At 38.9% G+C, this 15,822-nt stretch overlaps 1 protein-coding gene across 7 annotated transcripts in view; it reads left to right on the top strand.

The window, feature by feature from the left end:
• Positions 1-15,822, top strand: part of LOC127651607 (guanine nucleotide exchange factor DBS-like) — a 108,034-nt gene that overhangs the window by 31,176 nt on the left and 61,036 nt on the right. The window lies entirely within an intron of this gene.

Genomic DNA, 15,822 nt, shown 5'->3' with positions numbered 1-15,822 from the left:
GCCTTTAGCAAATAGCTGTGTTAGATGACCATCCTGTGATCTCTCCTCATTTTTTATGTTTAGTGTGGCTGTTGGCTCGTGTGGCCAACTACTTTGGTTTTCCTGGCCACCATGGCCAGAAACCTTTTACTTACAATTATCATTATAACCGAGACAGAAAATAGAACACGTACAATTATACCCATTAATCATACTCCAATCTGTAACACTCTAGAATTCTGTGATCAGTGTGTGCATTTAAAACTGAATCTTTTTTAAACACTCTTTTTTTAAAGGGATAGTTCACCTTAATTTAAATTCTCTCATCGTTTACTATGAACTATGAACCTCTTAGGGCTGGGCAATATGCAAAAAATATTTTATCGATAATCACCTTAAAATATTGCGATATTCAATTACATCGTCAACCCCCCTGCCGGGGGTCAGTGAATAGTTTTGCTTTATTGATTTTGCTTTTAAAATTAAGTTCATTTATTGAAACAAAAGGCATTTCTAATTCAAAATGCACTTTAGACGAAAGGAAAAAAGCTATTAAAATAACAAAGTGATCATAAAATCTTATAACCACCTCCCCAAATCCAAACATTTCCTGTCTCCAACGACCCCATTTGCCATCACGCAACTTTCTGTCAGCGACAACAGGTTGAAAATTACTTATAGCCTAACATTTTTTTTACATTTAAATATATTAAATAAGCTTAATAAATTCCCAAAATAATGCTGCCAGATCTATGTTGTTATTGAATTTGTGTTTGTACTGCATTTTGTTATAGTTAATGCTGCCTAAGAAACATTTTATATAACAACATTTTAGGTTCAAGGTGAATGTGTCTTGTATTATTTTATGATTTAATCACTTTCGTCGTTGTTTCTTTAATACAAAGATATCTATTACTGAGCCTGCAGAATTGCATTCACAATGCATCTAACTCCGTGGAAGTAAAGCGAACTAAATTCACAGCACCTCCTGAGATGATCAGAGATCATTTTCAGCATTCTCATAGACAACATTATTCTTGCAAACAGTTTTCAGACAAATTAAAAGTTTAAAATTAAAAAAAAGTGTGATAACTCTTTATATGCGCCTGTTCCACGAGACGGGCTCTTGCTGCATGCCTCTGAACAAACAGTGAATCCGACATGAGCATTAGCGGCTTTTCTTTTGTCTGTTCTTAAAAATATGATAAAGTGTGTTTCTTAAAGCGCACGTCTTTGTGACTAACAACATTTCTTGTCATGTGTCACTCCGAGCTCGCGAACTGGCTTCAGCCTCATCACATCTGGTGGGTAGCAGATGCTAGTTTCACACCCTGGGCTACTATTTAATATATAACTATATATACTATATTATTATACTTATACTGTTTAATATATAACTTCCCAGATCCATGGTTTAGTGATTTCCAGATATTGTCAGTCATTGCCTGTCAATGTCCATGTACATGCTACCAAATAATCAATTTCAGATCTGACTGATAGCTCAATCGGATTGAAAGGTTTTCATGTAAACACAAAAATTATCCGATTGAGCGGGATTGGAATGACATTTCCATCCGATTGAAGGGGTTGGTGTAGACCTAAAATAATCTGGTTAAAAAAAAAATATTAGCCATATAAACTTTTGAATCCGACTACTTTCTCAATCGTTTTCTAAAATACCTTGCACTCATGTGCAGAGATGTGGTGCGTAAGTATTGCATGTTTATACATACTGCTCTTCATGGGGAAATGGAAGTGCAGCGTAGTTCTAGCGGGAAGACTAGCAGGTGTACATCATCACATCATTAGCTGGTAACTCCTAGCCAATCGCACGTAAGCCATTTGCTTTATAAGTCCTCTCACAATCGATCACATTGCTGCTTCGGTGTGCTAACACTGCAACCTCCACCTCCCCACCACCACCAGTTGAGCCCTGTCCCGCTGGGGGGTAGGCTCCTCGCCCCTGCCTCCTATCTGCGGCAAGACATGACGGTTCCGTGTACAACTCCCTCGGACTGCCGGACGGGGCCTACGCCAAAGAGAGAGACATTACCTCCCATTTTACATCTATCAAATAAATGGCATCTCAAACTTCACTCAAGCCTGCATGTCTTCCCGATAGAACCTAATTTATACAAAGCAATGACGAAACTTTAGCATTATTACGGGTATGTGGGCTCACACTGAATATTCTGTAGGGCATATATGTTCTTTCATATAAAGCAAAAAAGAACATTGTGTCATTCTTTATAGGGCAAGCAGCAGGTGCCGTTATTAGCCAGCCTATTAATAATAATATCTAGGTTTTAGACGTAGGTTATTTATATTGTACAAGAGTAAAACTCTTCTTCTGACAGTTATTTAACACTGCAAGCATCCTTTCTCTTGCTGTTTTAAATAGCCTACCTTTTTTTTCTTGAACGATTAAATGGTCCATTCTGCCGTCATTATTGCTTAGTGATTTCTGCGTAGCGTCCCGTCCGCAACAGTTACTTAAAGTCCCTATTATTTTGTTTCCATTCCACAGCTGTAAACTTCTTTGTACTCGCATCCAGAGATGTCTGCAGTTAGATTGCAGCAGGAATGGGCATGAGGCAAATACATAGTAAAGTCAGACAGGGTATTAGATGCTGCTTCTAATTCTTCATTTGACGAGTAGTGTGAGAAGAAAGGTTTTCTGGCATATTTTTTTAGATATCTCAATGAAGCAAAAACACAATTACACTATTACAGACTTTGGTTCCATTCTCACTTTCTCAGCCTTTCTCTGCTTCTTCAGAACGCAACGTCTGATGTTTTTCGCATGTGAAGAAGTTCGGTTTGGAACACTTGTAATGCACATGTAAATTAATATTTGTTTCGGACTGCAAAGTTTATGGTACATATAAACAGAGCATTCGGAATCTGCAATCGGATTGAATTTATTCTAATTGACGAAAATTAGTGCATGTAATCCTAGCCAATGAGTGTTGCAATCGGCATAATATTTGTAAGATATCAGCAATATCTGATTGCTTTGTCCAATCGCCCAGACCTTGAAATTCTATGTGTGTCCTTGCACCAGCACTTTTTAGCCTCATGTTTTCCGCCATGCTGACTGATGCCTTCAGGGACGGCGACATAGGAATCGGCTTCAAGTACCGCACAGACGCATTCACTTCGTCCCACAGTGTCATAATAGATGATGAAATAAGTGTGAGGATAGCAAAGGCCAGTGCAACCTTCGGGAGACTGCATGATAATGTATGGAGCAGAAGGGGCATCAGTATTCGGACAAAGCTTAAGGTGTACCGGGCAATCGCCGTACCCATGCTGCTGTTCACCTATGAGACATGGGCAGTCTACCAGCGCCTTACCAAAAAGCTCAGCCACTTCCACACCACCTGCCTCAGAAGAGTCTTGGACATCAGGTGGTAAAAAAAGAGGTTATTGCATGTGCAGGCCTGCCTAGCATCCACACCATATTGATGCAGACCCAGTTGTGATGGGCAGGCCATGTCGTTCGCATGGCAGACCACAGGCTGCCAAAGTGTCTCTTCTATGGAGAGTTACTGCAGGGCCGACGATTCCAGGGAGGTCAGAAGAAGCGCTTCAAGGTTTCACTGAAGTCCTCCCTGACTGCGTTCAGCATCGACCCAGACAGCTGGGAGGAGACAGCCCAGTACAGAACCAATTGGTGCTCCGCAGTCCACAACGGCTCTGTGACCTGTCAAGCCGGCAGGTCTGCTGCAGCAGAGAAACTTCGGCAGGCCAGGAAAGCTAGAGCTAGCAACCCCCATTGGCCAGCAACCATTCCCTGTCCTCACTGCCAGAGATCTTTCTGTGCGCAGATTGGCTTCATCAGCCGTCTGCGCACTCACAGACTTGCCTTACTCCCTCAACCCCTGGCTGACTAAGCTGGTCCTCATCGATTACGATAGACATGGCTGTTTATTTTTGTAAGTTCATTAGGAACCACACTGCGATCTAATATACATTAAATTACATTGTTAAAGGGATGGGTTCTGGAATGTGAAGAATCTGACCCACTTGTTGTCCATTTGTTGTTAGGGGGTATGTGAATGTTTTCTTGTTATTTTAATGGACTGACAGATGAAGGTCTCTCTAAACTGCAGTTGTAACATCAAATGTTAGAACATAAGACATTATTTAGCATGTTTATTGAACTATTTGCCTCATGCGGACCAGTTGTTAGTCCACACATTATTTGTGATTTCAGGTTTTACTTTTGGCCAAATCTGAACCACACACATCACAGTCTATTCTCTGATAGCACACACCGCTGCCCATTTTGCCAGCAGTTGGTGTGATTGTATAATTGATATGTCCCTGTTCACCTATGTCCATATAGCTGGAGCCAGACCACATGTCTGAGTACATTCATTACACACACACAGAGATACAGCATCCTCATGACACTCAACCATGTGCACTGTTAATGAACCATTCGGGACAAAACTCATTAAGTTGTTTGTGTGTGGTGTGAGTGTGTTAAATAATGAGCTGTTTTGCAGAGATGCAACCGTTAAGAAAAAATATTGTCGGTGAGCATCATAGTACTGTAGTAACCTAATGGCTATGTTCAACCCAGAGTCTACTGAGTTATCTTAGTTCCACATGAGAAAAAAAGCCATACAGGTTTGGAACGATATGATATAAGATTAAATAAATGTTGACAACATTTTCATTATCGGTTGAACTATCCCTTTAAGTGTCACCATGTAACCAGATTTAGTTCTAGGATGGTTGTTCAACTCTGTATTGTATTCTCTCAACATCGCTATGTTTTGGGCACATAATAAAACATAAAGTCATCATCAAAACCACAATGAGCTGTATGTTTGATTCCCACATAATGAAGTCACATTTATAGTGTGTGCATTTGTTTTTAAGTGACTCACTCTTTGCTGTGTTACCTCCCCTTAATTGTCAAGTATGACTGCAATGGTCTTTGGAATACACTCCTGTATGTTTTACCTGTCCTCGTGTCTTTGTGGTTCAGACAGGCTTGGACAAGACATAACTATATAGGTCTTTTACAGAAACTGCAACATGTGTTTAACCTGGGCTACTTGCACAGGCATGAAGAAGTTTTCCTTGCATGCTAACATTGAGTGCATGTCTTGTAATCTCTTTGTGTATTAATGAGGTTTTTAAGCCACTGTACCCAACAGTTACCTCTAAATAATCCAAAGAGTGGAGACAACAAAAAAAAAATGTCCTTGTTCTTCTGCACCACCAAATAGAGTTCCACGAGAGGTGAGATCCTGTCAAGGTTCACAATTTCTATTAATCATAGATGAATCTTAAAAATAGCAAAGATTTTGGATCCTTCTTATTGTAAACTACAATATTGGAGCTAGGGGGTGTTTTTGAGGGAGAAAATAAGATTATTTGTTGTTATTTGTTGTTCTACAAGAGGACTTTTGTCCTTGGATGAGAATTAATTTGCTGAGAAAAACAGCCTAAACTGGTTTGCTGGACTTAGATGTCTACTCGCTTGTTCAGGCTGATCTGATTTGAAGGTTTTAGAGGGGTTTGGGGCACTTGGTTAGATGAGGTGAAGACCAGCTTGGCCAGGCTCGGAGACCAGATAAACCAGTTGAAGACCAGCTTTACTAGGCGGAGAGACCAGCTAAACCAATTAAAGACCAGCTTGGCCAGGCTGGGAGATCAGCTAGAACAGTTGAAGACCAGCTTGGCTTGGCTGGGAGACCAGCTAAACCAGTTAAAGACCAGCTTGGCCAGGCTGGGAGACCAGCTAGGACAGTTGAAGACCAGCTTGGCTAGGCTGGGAGACCAGCTAGAACAGTTGAAGACCAACTTGGCAAGGCTGGGATCCCAGCTCAACCAGTTGAAGACCAGCTTGGCCAGGCTGGGATCCCAGCTCAACCAGTTTAAGACCAGCTTGGCCAGGCTGGGATAACAGCTAGAACAGTTGAAGACCAGGTTGGCCAGGCTGGGATCCTAGCTAGAACTGTTGAAGACCAGCTTAGCCAGGCTGGGAGACCAGTTAAACCAGTTGAAGGCCAGCTTGGCCAGGCTGGGAGACCAGCTAAATCAGTTGAAGGCCAGCTTTAGAGTTAAACCAGTTTGTGACCAGCTTGGCCAGACGTGGCTCCCAGCTAAACCAGTTGAAGACCAGCTTGGCCAGGCCGGGGAACCAGCTAGAACAGTTGAAGACCAGCTTGGCAGGTTAGGAGTCCAGCTAAAATATTTTATACTGTCTAGACCAGTGATTCCTAACCAGGGTTTGCGAAAATTGGATTTTGCTTACCTACCTAAACCTATAAAACTAAATGTATGACTTAAAAATAATAGGGGCTGGGACTAGATAGGAATATGTATTTTGATTGATTTATTGTTATCTTCATTTTAACTTTTAAATATCTGAAACTTAAATTCCCACTATCTATCTTTAATTATGTGAATTTCCGTTCACAGCATATATATATATTTCGAAATGTTCCAAGTTAGGTCACCTGTATCATCAACAGCATAAGTCTAATTGTTCTAATTGCGAGTTTTACGGCTCATATGGCCTGTTTTGTTTTTGTACTGTATTGCTGGCAACTTCATCTTTTCATTTTGTAAATCAGGGATATTAGAATTTGAATGATAACTTTTTAAATGATATTTAGCCTTTGGTCCACATCTTTAGTTTTGTGACAATTAAGGGGTACTTGAGCCTTACTGATGGTGCTGTGAGGGTGATTACAGCAAAGAAGGTTTGGAAACACTGATCTAGACCATCTTAAGTGAGCTAGACCAGCTTAAACCAGCTTATGCTTGTTTGAGGGTTTTTTTTTTTAGCAGAGGAGTCTTCCATCAGGATCTTTTAGGCTACGATCTAAGGCAAGATCTTGAATCACATTGATGGGGCCAGTCACGCCTCAACCCATCCGAGTGGCATTAAAAATGTAAGGCCTTGTAAAGAATAATCATCTATCTGTTGAATGAGTGTCGGCCCTTCCCCCGCTCCTTCTGAATGCCAGCACCCTGTGCTCCGATGCCGAATCGCTTTGTCAGTGCATGGCTGGCGTTCTTGGCCACCATGCAGGTCTCAGGGTGGTTTCTATAGCGCTGTTATTTCTGCTTTGGTTTTTGCGAATGTGTGAGGGAATTTTTTTTATATTGAGCGGAGGCTCTGAGTCATAGCTTTGTTGATTAAACACCAAGAGATGAGATGTGTTGATTGAAATGTTGGACTTTACTCAAACTTCTGTTTGTCATGAGCCCAGCTGAGGAGACAGCGACAAGACTGAACGCATCCCCACTCTCTCTCACGTCCTTCTGTTATTGTTTAACAGGAGCAGTGGGATAATTGTAAATGAGAAAGACCTCATCCCATGATTGGGTAGAGGATAAAATAACAAAAGTTTTATTTATCCCATGGGTTGTTGTGACTTGTTTGCCTTATAAAGGGATTTGATCCTAACGTGTAATTTTTGTACTTTCAAATTTTGTAATTCCAAATTTTCGAGTTTGGAGAACGGAAGAAAACTAAGAAATACCCCCAATAGCTATCTACTGCTATGCATGGGAAATCAAAGCAAATATTGCTTTTGCTACTGTAGCAGAGTGGGGGGCAGAGCACAATGACTAATTGAGGTTTTAATTTAGAAAAGAAAGTTAGACTATGCCACCTTGGGACTTTCACACTTCTTAAGTCAGCAAACCAGTATAACATTGTTAAACTATCACCTCAAACAGTGAAACAAAGAGGCTAAAATATCCAGCAATCAGCTTCCCTGGGGCAGGCAGCAACACTTCCTAAACACAATAAATAGTCAAATTAGATACGCAAAAGGCAATAATTCAAATATGATGCTAAATTGACTCCAGAAAAAGCAATACTCACTGGGACCAGCAGAGAATAACAAAAATACAAAGAAAGGATAGACAGGGGCAAGAAAGAATAACAACTCAACCAAAACAAAACACCAAACATAAAACCAAATAAAACAAAATCAACACCCAACAAAACAGCAGCGCAGCTGTCCACGTCCATCTGCTTGCAACACCATTTGGTTCTGGACAGGCGGACAGGCATACAAGCCATCAAGTTACACAGTGCCAGAACCACACAAGCAAATAAACTAAACACTGTCGAACAGAAATGCAATCATATGCAAGTATGAGGCAAGACTCAGATTGCACAACTCCAAAAAGGGGACAGGAAAAAGGAGCACACAAGTGTGAGCGCCACCAATACTGGTAAGCTTGAACATTCTGAATTTTATTACCTACTAATTCAGACATTCTAGTGGCCAGGTGGCAGCAATATGAAGGCAAACGCTAAGTAAAGGACAAACCATTGAAGCTATCTGCGGGCTGCTACACAACCTAGTCTCATAGAATGAACGTTTATATGCCATGTTCTACGTTTCACTACAGTTTCCTGGTGAAAATAACAAATGTATTTTTTCTAATTAATTATCTAATTAATTGGCGTGCATCATCTGGAGACACTCAGGACAAAAAGTTATAAAAAAAAATGTTGATAGACTAAACGTTTTTTGAATGCCGCTTCAACAAATTCAACGAAGGATGTGCGGGTGGGCTCAGACAATGCAAAAGTTTCACCAGAATAGCGGAGACCTCAAGGCCTCGATACTGATTGATAAAATACGTTTTATAATCAATATTTTATTGATAATAGACATTTTAATTTATGTGATGATGCAAGCAAAGGATGATCAATACATTTTTTTCCCTCAATTTTCGCTGTTTTGGATAAAATGGTTGAGTCTACTTTCAATCATGGACATTTACCATGGATTGTATGCTTCAGTTTCCTGCCATAATCTGATCGGATCAAAACCAGAAGATTAGTAATACCGCTCACTTGTTGAATGTTTTCAAATCCACTCTTTCAGCATTTTAATGCATTACTGTAATGATGTCATTCAGATTGCAAAACAGAGAGCATATTTCGAAACTAGTGACTTGTAGTTTTCAAACTATTTAAGGTTTGTCAAGATTAATGTCGGATATGAAGGTAATATAGTCCAGTAAGCATTAAAACACTAAAAAAGCAGAAAAAGTCCCATATATGGGACAGTGCCAGTTAACGGGCTAAACTAGCTCTTCAGTGTACTTACTGTCTAATTGTTCATATGACAACTAAAGAATAAAACTTTTGTAACATTTTGTAAGGAATTTATTTCCATTTTTATTTATTGTATTTAAATATTTTATCAATTTTATGATGAAAAGATTTATCAAGAGGTATTCAAATACATATCTATCTGAGTGTGTATTTTGATTAAATAATTGAAATACGCTAAAATGTATCATGCCGTATCAAGTCTTATTTTATAATCAAATCATAATGTTTCTAAAAATGCTTTTGTCATTAATAGACTCCTTGGCTGATACCAAGAACAATGTATATTAAATTACAAGTGATTCTATTAATTGCTTTTTGAGCAATTTGCCTAAAATCTTCACAAAAATGCTATTTTCACTAATTTTTGCCATTCCTGTGCTTGGCCCTGGTAATTGCTGCTTGCCACTATATTTTCACTTGTTTTTGGTGCCACCGCTGGACATTTCACTAGGAAACTGCAAGCAAATGTGTAATACAGCATTCTGGTTTGTAAAAATGTAGCCATGGTCATACACATTTTATGAGATCAGGTTGTATTTGTGCATTCACATTTGCTCTAACAGCAAAAGCAAAAAATCCACAATGAAGTTTCCATGACTTTCCATACGAGGAAAAAATATAGAGATGATTTATGACAGAAAAGAGAAAAATGCCAAATTTAATGTCACTCCTACAGCAGATGTTTTTGAAACTGCATCGCAGCAGTGTTGACTATTATATTTATATATATTTTAATTAATACCAGGGTAATATAACAAACAATGATAGGATAATGTACATTTACAATAAATAATAATTTTTAAAAAATCTTAAAAAAGGTTAAGGGTCAGGTTTAGGCCTCTTGTCATATTGATAGCATTTGTTTGGTCACTATATATGGCACTTTTCCACTGTACGTTATGGTTCGACTCGCCTCAACTCTACTCTCTTTACATTTCTGAGCTTGCATTTCCATTGCAGTTTAGTGCCACCTTTAAATTGGCCTGGTTTTTTTTTTTAGAACCAAGCTTCCAGTAGCTGGTCAACTAAATAAAGTGAAGCTTTCAAGCTGAGTATAGAGTTAATATAACAAAACATACCATCCTCCATCGTGGATCAAAACCAATCCAGGGCACTCTCACTCCCATTGCTCGCTGGTTTAGATAGCATCCATTTGGTCGAACCACTTCCACGTTTCCTTGATAGTTCTATAGTCACTTTTTTTTTACTTTTTCCTACACTGTTGGTAGGTTCTGGTGGTAGCCGTGTGCAGCCAACAGCTGATACACTTCCTGAGAGACTTTATTGGTTCACTCATCACTAATGAGTGACGACTATCCACAGTAGAAAACCCCCAAAAAGGGGGGAGTCGAGTTGTATCGTGCAGTGGAAAAGCCCCATTTGTTCCCATACTTCCATTGTGTTATTGCATAGTTTTGTTGATTTGACTATTATTCTAAAATGTAGAAAATTATAATAATAAAGAATGAGTGTGTCAAAACTTTTGAGGCCATCTATTAATCTTATTTACCTTTCACAACATAGCGCAGCCTTTTGTTCATTATTGCTTAAAAGTTTATTAGTGATACGCAATCCAATTTTTAATTGAGAGAAACCTATCATGGAGTGCTTGCCCATAAAATTCCTTAACCTTTTTTTTTTTTTTAAAGGAAGTCTATTTTTATATTTTCTCTCCTTTTCAAATGTTTCACATTTGATCTTGGACCAGCAATTCCATCTTAATCTATAACATGATGGAGTATGTGAATCTTCCCTGTGATCAGTGCACAGACTTTTACCAATAGAATTCAGTTTATAAAAGCTTGAGCCTCGTCTGTTTTGCCAGGGTAGATTAGGTATTAACAGATCTTTCACAGATCATTGAGCACCTGGCTGATGCTCACTGCAGCTCGTGACTTGGTATTGCAAACAGTGAAAAAGCCGCTGCTGTTTTCTGATTAGTGACGTCATGGAGTAAAAGTAGTGGGGAAGGATGGGATATTTTGAAGCTAGCAGTCTGCTAGGATGTGCATAATTTTTTTCAGTGTTAAAATGATTGCTCTTATCCCAGTTTAATGTGCAGAGATAACTTCAAATAAGGCATTTGTAACTCTCCCTGAAATGTGTAAATACTAGCTCTGAGGTGCTTCCAACATATATTTGTTTGAGATACTGACCAGCCCAATATAACAATATCTGTTTGTTCGATCATTGGTAGGAGGAGTGTTTCTTTGCAATGGATCTGTTCAGGTTGTAGTCCAAAAACCCATAAGACAATAAGCATTTTTAAGACAACCTAGTCTCAAATGAACTGCATTTTATGCTAGCAAATTTTTACATGTTGCTTTTTAAGTTTCGTCACAGTTTCCTGGTGAAATTAACTCTAGAGGCACTACAACTGCTGTGCGTTTTATTAATGTTCACACAAATCACAACTAAAAAGGCTGATTATGACATTGTAAACACTTATTTTTCACACTATGTTATGATATCAAAATACTTTTACTACAACACATAATTTGAAAAACTATGCATTTTAACTCTTGTATTACAGACCCATCTATATTTACACACTTATTCCAACGTGATTCATTTCTGCGCTAGCTCACCTGATAGAGTGTTGAACTCTGGACTCGGAAGTACATGGTGGGATCCCAGCCAAGCATGCAAGCTGACACGTGATACAAAAGTATCATAGAAGCGACATAAAATGATGTGCTTGCTTCAGAAAATGTGCTTTTCATTTACATTTTGGGGCAATTTGGCCAGGACACACAGGGTTACACCCCTACACTTTATGAGAAGTGCCCTGGGATTTTTAATGGCCACAGAGTGGCACTTTTGGTTAGGTTTAAGTTAAAGTTTTAGGTTAGGTTAGGGACTTATGTTTTCTTCATTAAAACTTCCATCTAATATTCACCTTAAAAACCTCATCTGATTATGACACAATTTCACTTGCTTTTGGCGCCCACCTCTGTACATTTCACTGGGAAACTGAAGCGAAACGTGTAATAAGGCACATAATTTACTTTTGCAAAAAAGGTTGCCTAATGTTCGCATAATGTTCATGAGAACAGGTTGGGTAAAAATTACTTTTTGTTTTGTTCTAAAAACAAATTACTATTCAAATTATTATTTGTAAATTACTCAGTCATACCTCAAGCATAAAACCTAAAGCCATTGTTTTTTTTTTTAAATGCATGTTGCTATAACAATTCTTATTTAAGGACTGCTACTGCCATGATTATGTCAACTTCCATGCTTTACGAAATTGAAGACTTGTTGTTGTCCTTTAGCGACAGGTCAGTAACATGCATTTTTAAAAGACAACAGCTTTAAATCCATGATGGAGGCATGTCTGTGTGTAATTTATGTTCAAAAACTAAACATGAAAGAATCTTTAACTCATTTTCACCACAAATCGAAGATCCCTGTTATAAAAACCCATAAGTAATTCCTGAGGGAACCCATGGCAATCTAGTTTACCAGAGCCTGTTTTGTTTTCATATGATATTGACCTTTAGGTGGTTGAACTTTGAAGGGAAACTAAACTTAATTACAGGGTTATAAGCCAGAGTGTTTTCCTGTAATGGTATAATGTGTCTTATGCACCTACAACATAATGTACGTCACCATCTGACAGGGTTCGAAGAGACCATATCCTGCTCTGATTGCTTCTACACTGTACTATTGACTATGTTTTGGAATGGAGAACAAGCCTGCTACTTACTGCCTGCTTTGTACTATAAACTTTATTATGTCAAAAAACTGTATATATTATGCAATACTAAACATTTCAAATAGTAGTAAGCTTGCAATATGGTAATTAGAATTTTTATTCAAAATTTTGTCAAATTGTTTAAACATTTTGCCAATCTGGTCTAATAATGAGTCGAGATTATACATATTACAATGCCATGACTGAAATTGAAAGTCAAGGATTGCATTTTGGTACCCAATGTTGTTTATTTTGTTGTGTATTGCACATTTTGCCAAAATTAGTAGGTTATCAGGGTATTTCATTCATAAAATGTCCATACTATACACAGAAAGCATACTATTCTTCAAAAATAGTGTGAGTTCTATCAAGTCAAGTCATTTTCATTTGCTTAGCACTTTTCACAACACACATTGCTGCCATGCAGCTTTACAGAACATTATGCTATCATGTCTATACTGTCTTACTGTCTTCATGGAGCAGTTTAAATGATAAACATGATTGGACACACAGAGTTAAACCCCAACACTTTACGAGAAGTGCCCTGGGATTTTTAATGGCCACAGAGTGTCAGGATTTTGTTTTAATGTCTCATCTGAAAAAAGTGCCTTTTCTACAGTATATTTCTATAGTATTAGGTCCCACACGGATCACAGGGTGAGAACCCTTGCTGGCCTCACGAACTCCTCTTCCAGCAGCAACCAGGAAGTCTCCCATCCAGCTACTGACCAGACTCAACACTACTTAGCTTCAGTGGGCAACTAGTATAGAGCTATAAGGCAATATGGCTTCTGGCAAACTTTAAGGCTTTAAGAGAGCGTAGTCCATCCTGTGGCCAAGATTATTCAGGTAGAGGTCAGTGAGGTGTGCCCCACAGTCAGGCAAGAAGCTTGTAGCAATTCTTTTCTGGTGAATTCCATCCTAATTCCAAAGTGCAGGCAGTGGCCAGTGAAGTGTCGCTTGTTGTACGGTTGGAATTTGCAACAGTTCATCCTCTGTGATAGATTCAATGGTCTATCCTAATAGGTTGAAGTGATGCAAACAGTGATCTAAGCACCCCTCTGGTTGGCACATGCTGCAGTTAGTTGTTATGAGTCATTGCTCAGCAACACAAAGTGGTGGAACTGGGACATCGATGTTTGGTATGCTATAGTAGTATGCTATGCCGGACATAGCCCAAGGAGATGCCATCATACGGTCCTTTTCATTTTTGGGGAGACTTGTTCTTTTAGATGATAATGAAATCTGTAAACACACTTACTGTATTTTATTTGTGTGTGCTACATTTAACATGCAAGATTAAATTGTTTTTTATGCTTTATTTGTGACCTAGTTTTATACCCATATGCTGCTAAGTTGAGGATCCCTAAAAGGGATTCCTTTAAGGTCTCAAATTACGTCCATAACAGCAGGAAAGATGTATAGGTTTGTGTGTGTGTGTGAGGACCTTTTAGCTGGTCCTCACAAGCAAAAAAGGCTCATAAATCAGCTAAATTATGTGTGTATGTGTATTTGTGTATGTGTGTGTGTGTGTGTGTGTGTGTGTGTGTGTGTGTGTGTGTGTGTGTGTGTGTGTGTGTGTGTGTGTGTGAGCATGTATTTATTACTTTGTGGGGACCAAATGTCCCCATAAGGATAGTAAAACCCGAAATCTTTGACCTTGTGGGGACATTTTGTCGGTCATAAATCATACTAAATTATGTTTTTTGAAAATGTAAAAATGCAGAAAGTTTTCTGTGAGGGTTAGGTTTGGGGGTAGGGTTAGGTTTAGGGGATAGAATATAAAGTTTGTACAGTATAAAAACCATTATGTCTATGGAAAGTCCCCATGAAACATGGAAACACAACGTGTGTGTGTGTGTGTGTGTGTGTGTGTGTGTGTGTGTGTGTGTGTGTGTGTGTGTGTGTGTGTGTGTGTGTGTGTGTGTGTGTGTTTCCGACTGTCATCCAGTGAAGTTGTACATGCCGATAGGCTCTATGCCTGAGATGTGTCAGGATGGAGGACTGACTAGGTTTGTTTGTTCACAGTAGCGTGTTTTCGCCTTTATTCATACCAGCACATGTTTGTCCACATTGTGAGCGGCACCATCACCACTCATATAACCTAAACATTGATAGACCTTAAGTTGCACCTTTGAGAGAGGGCTGCACCACAACGGTGACTCAAACAAACACAACAGCAGCTGTAGCATTCCCAAAGCTGCTTAGAATAATCCATCGTCTCCTGATGCACAGAGAAAACCATACTGTTTACTGCTCTTTATATTTCTTCTTTCCCATCCATCCATCCATCACTCTTTCTTTTCATCTCTTTTGCTACCTAATGTTCCTGTACCCTGATCTTGACCCCATTCTGCCAAGTGCCTTCTCCCATCAGACATCTTAGCATTAATTCAAGTGTGTGTGATTTTTATTTTTTACCTTTTTTTTTCTGTGGCATTACTAATGCTGCATTGTGTGAGCAGGCTTAGGTTCTGGTCCCACAGAAAAGAGGATGTAATCACGTTCCAATATTCACAACAAGTGCTATTCGGAGGTTGCATTTTCCCTCAAAGATTGCATTTTTTCACCACTTATGGTTAGGTTTAGGGTTGGGATTTGGGTTAGGGTGTACGCTTAATAAAACATGCAATCCCATTGACTGTATTACATCATTTACATTAATAAATACAACTTGCTTTTGGCACCTCTCTGTGGACATTTTACCTCAAATCTGGAGCTCATATATGAGCATGTTGCCTTCATAAGAAAAGCTCTTTCATGCTTCCTCACATTTGATGCATGTGCAGAGTGCTTTACATGGTCTGGTCATCCTGGACTAAACCATCTGCACTGTGAGGATAGAATTCTTTTGCAAGTTATTTTATGTCTTTGAAACAGTGTGGTGTTGCTTTTGAGAATGTGAAGTGCTGATTTTAAAGATGTAAGAGTAGGTATGTCTTACTATTTTAAATGTGTAGTACCTACCATGTTTTCCATGTTCATAGTAATTTTATTGTGCTGTGAACTGATGGAATCTCTTTATTTCTTCCAC

This window comes from Xyrauchen texanus, chromosome 11 (genome assembly GCF_025860055.1).
Source record: "Xyrauchen texanus isolate HMW12.3.18 chromosome 11, RBS_HiC_50CHRs, whole genome shotgun sequence".
Classification (NCBI taxonomy): Eukaryota; Metazoa; Chordata; class Actinopteri; order Cypriniformes; family Catostomidae; genus Xyrauchen; species Xyrauchen texanus.
The sequence above is the reverse complement of the archived record's forward strand: the minus strand, read 5'-3'. Positions and strand labels throughout refer to the sequence as shown.